Here is a 12,745-nt window from a genome sequence, read left to right as displayed (position 1 = left end):
CTGTGTCATTTGAGCAATAGTAGCAATCATTGAAAGCATCAGCTCCTACTTCTTGGAGACACATTAAAGCCATTAGGTGTTGTTGAAGGAAGGAACAAATCCTATCATATAAGCACGTTGTTTTCCAGAGGGTTAACTTTGGACTTCATGACGAATTGGCTGTTGTCTACTCCCCATCTCTTCCACATCACTTCCCCTGTTCCATTGCAGCTACCTTCCACCCTCTCGTTTCCTCATTCACCTCCTCACCTTTTCTGAGCACTAATCCTGCCTCAGTCGTGTTCCATGCTAGAAAAATCTTCCACTTTCTGTGCCATTTGTCTGCTGTCATTCCCTTCATTTTATTTGTAATTTTATTTCTGCTATTTACCCATATCTGTCAGCTATCTAGACTATAAGATACCCATTAAAAAAAAAAAAAAAAAAAAAAAGGCTATTACTGTCTTTATCCAGTAGAGGCTGCTTCTGCTTACTAACCCTTTCCCTTATCACTGGATGAGATTGTTCTTACACAGACTATAAAACTCTCCACAAGCTTATTGCTTATAAACTCTTTACATGGATAATTTGTTTTTTATATACTTCTAATCTACACAGGCAAACTGGGCACACAAAGGTTCAATGGATAAATGAGTCACTACAGGTCACTTGATCAACAGAAAATAGTGATTAGTCTGGTTTTGGTTTGTTTGACAAGTGGTGGCCTAGGAAGCCATTGTACTACTGTCATTTTTCCCTGATAGCAACCGCCTTTTAAACATCTTCCCATGACCTGTTTGCCAATTCTCTCACTGTGTCTATCCCAGTACAGTTTTTGTTTCATTAATGTAATGCAGAAAGCAGGTATGGGAAAGTCACAACCTTCATTCAGTATGCCAAGCCATAAATATTATTGTGTGAAGGTCAATATCACATAAATAGGTACTTCAATACCTGTCTATATGTTTAGGCTATGAAAACTGTAAATGCTATGTAAACAATTAGGTTGATTTAATTATGTTCAGAGGCTTGTTTGTTTGTTTTCAGTTATTAAGAAATGCTGAAGTCTCTCCAAGGAAATATACAGAACTTCTCAGGAATTCTCAGCAGAATTGACACTTCTGAGTAGCTTCCAATATATGACACCCATGTTTTCCTAGAACTTTAGAGGCTTCCTTCTAAATAAAACAGTTGCTCTTTTCTCTCCTGGAACAAAAATAGTGAAATTAAGACATTTGTACCTACATAGACCAGTCCTGAAGTGTTTAAAAATTGACAAGAACAACTTTAAGGCAACAGCTGGAAATACTGTGTGACATTTTTCTCCAAGTGTGTCACTGGGCATAGAATAAATAGGAATAAAGATACAACTGTATCAACAGGTATCCTACCTAGCTCAGGGAAATCATTCAAGTCAGCATGGCACATGGCCAAAGTAGCCTGTGTCCCAAAAGCAGATTCATTGAATTGGAACGCAGATAAAGATCATTTTACTCTGACACAAAACTAGGTTGTTGCCAAGTCTTGCTGTTTATTCTTGTTCCTCTTGTGAAGACATCAGCATCTGTAAAGTCATTCAGTGATTCAGAAAACTGATCCTGCTGCAAACTAACTTGTTGAAAACAAAGTTAACTTTCAGCCAAATGAGTCTTTGATCTCCTCCATCATGTGCCACAAAATCATTATGCCAGCATAAGCAAACCAATACAATGCATGCCCTTGACTAGAGAGGAAGAAGAGTCTTCCTTTTCACTAAGAACTGATATTTATGTCATTTTAAAGTGACATAGTCTTAGTGCAGAACTTAACCACTTTTCATTACGTCTATGTGCTACCATTCTATTAATAAACCATGGTTAAGATTCCTCTGTCTAGTTCTGATACTGAATCATCATAATTGGGCCTCACTGGACTGACTTTATCTTGCTGTACTCCCACATCTAGTGTTTGTCTCTGCAACAAAAAGAGCTTCTCCATTTCCTTGGAAGAGATTTCTATCAATTAGGATACAATATTTCAATCTCTACCTAGGGCTTTATACTAGAAGGGCTTAGGGTTATTAAATTCTAGAACCTACTACCAGTGAAAGTTACAGCAGAGATGTGTTGGAGCAGTGCACTCCTTAAATACCATAGCAATATCATCTCAGTTGAACATCACAGTTAGCTATAGGAGATAAATTACATTTGTGAGCACCCACTGCTTGAAAAATGGTGTATGTCTTGACATTCAGTTTTGGGCTTCTAGTGGGCTCCTCCCATGGCTAATCTTCCGGATTTTTGTTTGGCTTTTGGTGTTACAGATGCTTGTTTTTTCTGTGGTAGTGATATTGTGAGGTACTAGCATGAATTGCTGAAGTAAATGAGCATAAACCTTGAGAATACATCTCACTATGGTGTTCAGTTAATGGTATTTGATTCACATGGGACAAGACCACAGAAGATTTACTCATGGAAGGTTAAATTGCTATAAAATAAGAACCAAATAATCTCTGAAGTACAAAGACCCAAATTATGTTTGGAGAGCTTTTAGAAAGCAGCAGTTGAACTGAACTCTGTTCATTTGTTTTCAGTATTAAGGACATCAGGCAAAATAGAAGGCCAGACTGACATGTGGTGTATGGGATTCAGCTGAGCATCTGGCCATTCCTATTTAGCATTCTGATAAATGGTGCATCAATCTAAACTAACAAATCAGAATCACATATCACCAGAATAGTCTGTCATACAAAACCAGAATAGTTGGATTTTTTTTGTTGTTGTTGTTGTTGTTGTTTTTTTCAATATTATCACTTGAACACAGAGGAAAAACCTAGTTATAGTGATGTTCTCAGGAATATTTTTTTGCTTATATTGTTACATTAATGTGAATACAAAATTCCAGCATGTGCAGGCACTGTAAAAGATGATTGAAAGCAGCCTCCAAATAAAAATGTATCAATTCCATCTCCTCAGGCTGCTGGGGTGACTTTTCACTATTTTAATAAGTGGTGTGATAATCTGAGGTAGAATATCTTTCAGATATGGTACTCTTAGCTTGCCTTAATTATGTCTCTTTTAGATAGAAAACCAAAATCACAAATGACTCATCAGAAAATTTCACAAAAAGTGCTTACAGGAGCTGGAATTTGTTCAATCAGAAGTGGATTCTGTATCAGCAGATAAAGATGCTCATCAGCATTAATCAGTTTCCTAACGATTGTGTGCTGGAACTCAATTTTTCCCATGTTATGGATAAAGAAATTGTGATACAAAGGGTCCCATTGATGTGCACACAATACAGCCGTAAGACACAGAGTTGGACATTTTAGTGATTGTGTTTCAGCTCCATCATGCACATTACAAGGTTTGACTTGTCTGCTCATACTGTCTGTGTGCCAGGCTATTGGCAGGCTATGTTGTTCTCTGTCAGCCTCAAAATCTTGCTTTATTTCAGTGTCAGCTTTGTCTGCAAAGCAGAGATTTGGAGCTCAAGGGTTAGGCCAGGCATCTCAGATAGAGTGTTTCAATCAGACCCATAATAAAGTGAGAAATAGCTTTCAGATGCATCAGAACTTCGCCAGTGTTTCCGATATTTGCACTGGAATAAGGGTTTCAGACCCATTATTGATTCTGTGGTGAGGCACAGAGGTTGATATGAGTACATTTTTTCATCTCCCTACGTAGTATGGGTGACAGATCTTCCAAACCATGTTCCAGCTACCAAGACTGTAAAATCAGAATTAGAAATTAGGCAGTGTGACTAAGTTATTCCAGAAAGATAGAGACAAAATGACTTTCAGATGAGGCCTGACAAGTTTATGAGTACAGTTATCCTATACAGTTGCTACTGAAGCAGTTGCCTGGATGAAGCATTCTTGTTCTCAGATGAACCAATCTATTGTTTTTCTGCACAAAACATGAATGGTCTTTTACATAGGGATGAAGAAAGGGGAAATAGTATACCATTACATCAGTGAAGCTTTTGATTGTGACTGTAGAAAAATATGTTCTGAAATAAGCTACAATAGGATTCCAGCAACTTTCTGGAACAGACTGGTTTTCAGGTGACATTTTCGAAGACTGGTGATCAGCTGCTTAATATTAGGCTGGAAGGATGAAGTTACTCAGTAACATTTCTTGATGCCCGTGTATCAATCAATATTTTGTCTAACGATATATCTGCTGGAAAATGCCATTCTGACTGGGTCTACAAGAACACTGGAAGACAGAGTTAGTATTTAGAATGACCATAACGGAATTGGTCTGAAATACCTAAGGTGCAGGTCCATAGAGAAACACACAAAATACTGTATGTTTTGGAGAAGAATCAGCTGTACTTACATAAAATGTGGAAAGACTAGACCATATCCTTCTTCAAAGGAAAGGAAAAACCCAAACAGGGATAATACTGGTTATATAAATGGAAATTATGTCTGTGAAACTTGAAAAGGAATTTGTCTGATATCCCTCAGCTGGAATGTTGAGGAACTGGTGATTATCTCTATGCTTTAATTACAGTCATGGAGTAAGTGTATAGGGTCCAAAGGAGAACAGCGAGAAGAGCAAAAGGGTCTAGAAAACATTGTCTCTAAGGAGTGCTTTGAGAGCTTGTTGTAATGTAGACAAGAAATGACCAAGGAAGATATACCTTATCCTTAAATATCTAAGAAGTTGTTGCAAAGAAGAGGATAAACAATTTACTAGGTCCTCTGGGTATTGTGTAATTGTAGGTCTTTTTCTGTAACGACTCTTGTGTGTAGCATGGTCTTATCTACCCTGTCATTTAACAAAGATTAAAGTGATGATCAGTCTTTCACGTCTTTTCAGGACAGGGCCAGTGCCATGGAGCTCTTCAGGTATCTACATCATTACAGATATTGATAGTAATGAAGTTGGATTTCAGTATATCATTTAGATTAGTCATATTAAAGCTGTGTTGTAGGGCAAAACATCCATATTTATGCTGTATTTAACTTTCTATTAATAATAAATTCAGGTGAAATAGTTTTGTTATTAATATTGATCACTGTTCCAATTGAAAACCCAGATGTCAAGGTTTCCTTTAGCATGCTCAGTTATATTTAATAGTCATGTTGATGAGTGAGAGCCTAATGAAGACTAACAGATGGTCTATTTAATATTGCTGTAGGATTTGAAGCACTTGCCAAAACAGACACACAAAAGGATTTGACAGCCCTGAAGCTGAAAACCGTTAATTACAGCTACTTCAGCTCCTAGGGGTTTCTGTGAGGCTAACATAACAGTGCAGCTTTAGGATAGGTCAGCATGACAGGAAAAAGCTTTGTGGAGCCAGACAGTCAGTGCTGGTAAAACTGTTTGGGGAACATTAATAAACTGGGCTTGGTACAGGCAGTTTAGAAAGAGAAGCCTAGACAGAAAGAGGAAATTAAGTGATAGCACTTTCCTCTGAGAACAGTTTGCCCTTTGTCTAAAATACCATCTCTTGAAGACTATCATCATCTGCTGAGCAGGAAGGTGAGGAGAAAACATGTAGCTGAAGTGGAGCTTTAATTACAACTGAGTTACAGCTGGGACTTCACCTTAACATGATGTGAACTTCAGTCTACTTACTACTTTTAGGGACAGCAAATTACAAGCTAGAGGGCTAAAAATTGCTGAAGTTGTAAAACTCCAGCCTTGAAAGAGAGCACACATTTATTCAGAACAAAAGAATATACATAGACCACAGAAATCTATTATTTCTAAATACTCTTTTGCTTTGTTGATCTGAGTTTGAGAGGAAAGTTTTCAGAGCCTTTGCATGACTTTCCCTAACTTTCCACTGGCTCTAGATGGAATGATTGCCTCCTGACTTTCTGGCATAAATTCACACAATTTCAGAATTAAATAAGGCATAATTAACAGTCGTATCCTGATTTGTCTGAATTGATTTGTAGGCAATTGTTTAGAAATTAAATCAATTCCTTCAGAAAGAATAGGTGTTTTTAGTGCCCTTCCTGTCTCCAGTAGATCTGTCTGTAACTAAAGGTATTGATTCTTTCTGGGTGCCAGGAGGAGCTAATCTGTGGAGTTGTTAATACATAATGCCAGGTATCTGATCAGGACTTGTTTTGTACACTATTGTCTAGGAAAAAAAAATAATCATGGTCTAGTGTGGTGAGAAAATCTCTAAACCTTTCAAAATTCAGAAAGCAAATGAACAATTGCCAAAGGTATATGTGGAAAAGTCCACAGGGGACAATCTCTTCTTCACAGCTGGCTGAGGTTGGTACCTTTTCCACATTGTCCTGTCTGCTGGCAGATTGCAAATTATCTGTGTAAAACCAGATGCTTCTCATTATTCCAGATAATGTTGAAGCCTGACATTTTTAGTGCCTCATGCAAGAATCTGCATTTTTGGCTTCATACAAAAAGCAACTAAGAATTAATAGACACCAAACACTAGTCTAAAGGAAAGAGTGTACTGGTGCTGGGCCCCAGCTACACAGGCAAATGAAGCAAACGTAAAGAAACCAGCTAGAATTTAGCACAATCTTGACCCAGCAACTGTTGAAGTAACTGGAAAAATTCCCATTGGATTCAACAGGCCTCAAGAGACAAACCACCTCCCTAATGGGCATGGAAGTGGAATGCAACAGCAGCACAACATCCTAGAGCGAGATACAGCCAGGACAACAGTAACACAGGCTGCCAGATTTGAAGGTAATTGGAAGAGAGTCACTAATTGCAAGGGCTGTGAAATCAGACAACTCTTTCATCATTGTATGCAGTTAAACCTGATAAGCAATGGCTAGATGATGGGGATGTTTTGAAACTAAATATATTTTCATGTGATATGCATCTTTTTTGATGTAGACATTTTCATTAAATGTTCATCTGTTTAATTATTATTTACTTTGTAAAGAACTTTGGGATTTACTAAGATGAAAGAAGCTATTGTTTGTTTATTATTTTGTGAGTGACAATGCCATGGCTGACTCCTAAACTAGTCCATCAGCTGTAACATAAGACCTCAAGCCATTCTAATATAGACAATGTTCTTGAAAAATCAGCTTTGATGAAAATGCATATCCACAAAGGATATTCCATAATTACAGGGGGTACAAAGCATTGAATGTGCCAGTAAAGTCAATTAAACACTAATTACTATTGGATGCAGATATGCCATTACATGATAAATTGCTCAAGTAAAAGTATCTTCCCTACACAGAGGTGCCAAATTCACCCCTGCTGATGTTACAGATGTTTTTTCAACTACTCCTTTGATTCTGTTTGAGATAAAAATGCAAAAGTTTCCCTTGTTGTAGGCAGCAGTGTGAAAAACCTATTAGCTGGTATAATCTTTATGGGTAGTTTCCTTTGTATGGTTACATGACAATCCCTCACTTTTCACATTCCTAGGCTGTGCTAATGATTTCACACCCTCTTTTCTCAGGAGACAGAAGATATTCCTGCAAGGTGCAGTTGACATACGGTTAGCATCTAGCCCTTTGCTATCATTCAGGTGATGGAGAGCTTTGGAAACCTACTGACTTCATATCAGTCTCAAAGTGCTCCATCAGGAATTCTGCACGACTGTGATTCAGCTTTTTAAACATTTCCAGGAAGTTCATCACTCATTGCCACTTTTCTTCTTACCTTTCAGCGTTAACAAGTTTCCATATGTTGTTTCCATATGCCATGTGGCTGTCATGAAATCTCAGGCAGTAACTTCTCCAAAAAGCTCAGATGCCTTTGTGGTAGTTTTGTTTAACAGTGTATTAATCCAAAACGTGATGACAAGGTGAAAGGCATCCATTCCGCTGGCTTCAATGTGCCTTGGAAGGGTGTCTAATGGAGTCCAGTTTCAAAGATTTTAAGATGGAGAAAGACCAGTATGATCGCTTAGAATAATTTCTGCTTGAGTCACTCAGTTTTCCTGCATCGAGCCTCCCTATGTATTAAAACAATAAAAATTGTATTTCAGATAGAATGGAAAATTTTAGTTGATGTTAGGACAAATTTCATGTTCTTCCATCTTTCAGACCTCAGCTGTTCTAAGCATGTTCATGACAGTAACTTCAAACTTGCTCTTGACTTACTGAAAATCCCTTAGATTTCAGTCAGTCTGATCAATGTGCATCTTACCGCCACAGAACAAAACCCAAATGGCAGCTTAAAGTGCAGATGCACAAGCAAAGATGTTTAAATTATCCTTATAGAGATAAAAGTCACGTGTAATTAGTTTCTTTAATCTAGTACCTCCATCCATCCTTCCCCAGATTGGTTTTCCATTGCCTTATCTGAATATAGCAAATAAGCTTCCTTCTTCCATAGAGAGACATGATTTTGTCACTTCATTTACTTTCTTTTCTTTTTTTTCCTGAAGTCTTTTTTTCATTTCCTGTTGTCTTCCTTTTCAAATGAGATAGTGATGATTTTTGAAACTGGTGATTACAGACTAAGGTAACCAAATTTACACATTTCTCTGCACCTTTGGCTGAGGGAAAATCCCTTCATTTATCCTAAGCACTTTCATTCATAGCTGACATTGTACCTGCCCCTGCAGTGTCTGCTGTCTCTGCTCAGTGATGAGTGAGGGCTGGAGAAAGGGGCCGTCCAAGAATCCAACACAAATAACATCTATTACTGCTCACCTTTGATGGCATGGAAGCACAAATCTTCCGGCACTGCACTGAAGTGAGCAGTCTGAGCCCAGCCACAAAAGCAGAAGCACCTCATTTAGTACTTATTTAGATAATTATCACTGCACTGCAGTAGAAATGATAACTCCATGGGATGAGTGATTTAACTTCAGTGCAAGCCCCTTAGTCACACAGGAACAAGTTACTCACATTACACCCCACAGACATCGCCAGGACTGATCCCCTGTAGCTCATGAGAAGACAGAAAATGAACAAATAAGGACTTCACCATACTTGATTCTTCAAGCTGGGGAGATTGAGAATTCTTAACTGTGAAGCACAGGTGCTGAAAGTGCCCTCCTGACAGCTAGACATGAACCCAGCCACTCGCTGCTGTGCTTGTTTCAATCCAGGGTAAACAGTAACTAGGGCTGTGCAGGCTTTGCCAGAGGGGTGGGACAAGCTGTTGCTGCAGCTGCAGTTTTTGAGGAAGCTCTGGTTTGAAATACGTGATTCTGTGACTTGTTCTCAAAAGGCAGAATTACAGTCAGGTAGGTTTCTTCCTCTTTGCATATTAAGAAATAAAAAGTGCACAGAGCAGAGATGAATGAGTCCCTTCCAGAAGAAGAAGTATAGCTCCATCATTCCAAAGATGTCAGGCACTTTCTGCTTTATACCAGATGACACCAGCTAGGCATCCTCATTTGCATGGAGATAGTTTAGGTGTCTGTAGCTATGTCTACATCAACAGAGCTGAGACATGGTAGGCAAACCAGTTTGTGCTGCAGACCTCTTGTCCACATTATACTTTTTCTGGGAAGTTTATTTGACAGTAGCTCTAGTCTTGTCCTTTCTACTGACTGCTCAGGAGCAGCTGGACCAACTTAGGTACTTTTCTGGGTTTATCTTCCAATGTAAGGGGTCATTTTGTTATTTCACTCAAGAGGAATCCAGACCATGTGTCACACAGGGACACTCCACAATGTGAACTAAAGCACAGCAAGTGGAGACAGTCAGCAGATTCACTTCAAAAACTTACTCATGATCTGAGCTAAAACACTAATGTTGATGCAATATCTAACACAGAGGAGATGACTTACAGGTCCAGTTGCAAAGCACTGTATTGAAGACAGGTGATTAAGATGTGGCCTTTAATGCTCACTTTCTATTTCTTATATACTTAGTAAAACTTGATGTGCAGTGATTTCAGACAAAGTTTTTTACCTTATGTTACCAATAGAAGCACTAGGCAAAAGGAAAATTTGTCATCAAGATCTTACTGGAAAAGGTTTAAAATTAGGACATTTATTGATATTTTTAATTCAGTTTATTATGTGATTTTTTTACTACGACTATTAATTCTTCTACCTGGGGGGTATTGCTAGTGATAATCAGATGTTTGGCCCTTATATCTTGATTTTAGTCACATTTAAATAAGTACATAAATTATGTAAATTCAATCTCTTCCTCCATGTTATCACAAGTAGGCAGAGGAACTGTCAGTGTCTATTTTGCCTTAACAACATGGATTGGATCGTTTTATCACGTATGTGTTTCCTTACTTATTCTGACTCCAATTTAAAAAAAATGTGAAAGAAAATGACAGGGCATACATATAGACCAAAACTATTTATGTCTGAAACATGAGAAATTTTCAGCTTTCAGGTTCTTGAAGGGTTGAGTGGAATAAGAAGACTTCAGCAATTCTTTGTTGGGAGGAGACAGTTTCATGAAAAAATCAGGGAAAGTTGTGTACTTAAGAGCAGGAAAAACACAATTTGAAATCCAAAAAACAAGGCTTTAAAGCAGGAGCTCCAAACTGTCAACAGTTTATGAAGCACTTCCCACAGTCACAGTCAAATGCATTAGTTGTTAACTCAAATTGTTTACACATTATAAACAATTTGAATTGCTTATAAATTAAAACTGCTTATAAAGTGCTTGGTGCAGTTTTAGTTTTAAGAGTATTTATAACATGTAACAAACACTGTAACCTTACGCAGTCTATGTATCACTGCATTGTTACTGTCTGTATCTGCTAAAACCTTCACTAAATTTCCAAAAGCCATTAAAGCAGGCACGAAAACAGAAACTCCTATAAACTTTAAAACCTTGTTAGCACAAAATGTATTGAAAGTCTCACATGGGAAGGAAACTCACACATAAACTAGCCAATGCCATTTATTTTAAAACCTGCGTAATAGTAAAATAAAAAGTAGTGATAATAAAAATTTCTTGTTTTCTGAAAATATTTACCTTAAATTTAACACCTATGAAAATCACTTTAAAGTCTTTCCAAAATGTGTTCAGAAGTCTCCAAACCAAAAGACCGGTTATTTTCAGCTTCTTTTAAAAAATCAGAAAACATTTTCTGGACAAAACTGAAGCTTTACAGAGTGTTTTTTTTTAAAAATAACGATTATCAATGACTGTGTATTGTCACTCTAAAAAACAAAGGGAAATGTCATATAACAAAACTCTTATTATACTTCATTCCTGCTGCTAATGGACTAAATTATTAATGCTGTAGTAATAAAGACTATTTAAAATGTGAACTGGCTAAGCATACTTGTAAATACCTGGTGATATGCAAAGGGAGACAAGGATTTCAGCAAGGTGTTAGTTAAATTGAAAAGATTTTAGCCAAACTACTTCCTCCTAGCTACACAGTCCAACTTCAGACTACTTTCTAACTGTGTATCCTTTGTTCAACTATTGGTAAAGACACTTGTTAAATCCCTTTTTGGAATAAACAGCTATTTTTATCCATGTCATTCCTACATCAGTAGGATGAGGCTAAGAGCAAACCTTCATCTAAATTACTCCTTAATCCTCCAGGGACATCCTGTGTCAAGATCATTATGACTTATTACCTGAACAAAAGAAAGCAAGTAAATAAAGCCAAATTGGAAGGGTAAGATGCTTGCTTCCTTGTTCCTGTTCAAACCTGTTTCAGCATTGTGGGCAACATTAGTTTATTAAGAACTGTAGAGAAAATGTGGCCTACTACCTTATTTTGCCTAATATTTGTGCCATTGTGTTTGGTGACTGTTTCCCACACCATCCAGACTTGCGATATGTGGTTAACTTCCACCTTTTCCCCATGTGGCTAAACCATGGCTAAATTCTGCCATATTTTCCCCTGAATCATCTCTGACCTCTGCCCTCTCCTTTTGCCCTGAGAGATGCACCCACTACCTACATCTTTCCCAGTGTTACTGCTGCAATTCACTCAACTTTTCACAGCCTACCCCCAGGCCCCTTTCATCACCAGCTAGTTCAACGTGCTCCTGACAAAAGTATCTTTCCTAAATTCATCTCTTCCTCAAAATCTTTACTTGAGAGATTTATATTTCTCACTTGCCACCTCAACCCAGTCACTGACAGACAGGTACACACACACACACACACGCACGCACTCTCTGATAAATTTCTCTAGTTTCCCAAAATGCTTGACAGCAAATTCAAAACTCATTTTGAACATGCAAGAGAGTACCACTTTCTCCAGGCTCAGCAGAAACACAGAGGAACAGAGAGCTGTCACATGTGCACTGCCCAAGTGCTCCAGTCTCTTTGACATCCTTTGTCTAAAGTGAAAACCTGTCTCTGTTCCCTGTATGATTTTTGGAAAATGGTGGGTGACCAGAATAGTTTGCTTTTACCTCAAAACAATGTCTCCCTCACTAAAACCTTTAACTAAGCTGGTGTTTAAAATTGGAAACATATAGGGCTCAGTCATGTACCTGTTCAAATAAGTAGGAGCACCTCCATTGATTTCCTGCAATGCTGCTAGCAGCAAAGAGACTGAATTTTGATATTTCTGGACTGTATATCCCTTAATCATCCACACAATATATTAGGGGCCATCTGAGATACCAAGTTCTTTGTGGTTTAATTAGGTCTCCAAACACTTAGTTCTCAAAACTGGGTCAGATCCAAAACCCACTAAAATCAGGGGAATATTATTCACTAGTATAATACATTTTGAATCAGAAGACAGGGCTAGAGATTGCATAGAAGGTCATGTTGTCTGAGGTTCCCAATTCAATGATCGCCATTAAAATGTCAATATTTAATACCAATCACTATGAAACTACATCGGTCTTACCATGTTTCCCCTAGGGTGTTAGAATAGAAATATATCTGAATTGGAAGTTTCAGAACTGTTCGATATTGGTT

Source organism: Columba livia, chromosome 7, assembly GCF_036013475.1.
Source record: "Columba livia isolate bColLiv1 breed racing homer chromosome 7, bColLiv1.pat.W.v2, whole genome shotgun sequence".
Lineage (NCBI taxonomy): Eukaryota > Metazoa > Chordata > Aves > Columbiformes > Columbidae > Columba > Columba livia.
This window is presented reverse-complemented; position numbering follows the sequence as displayed.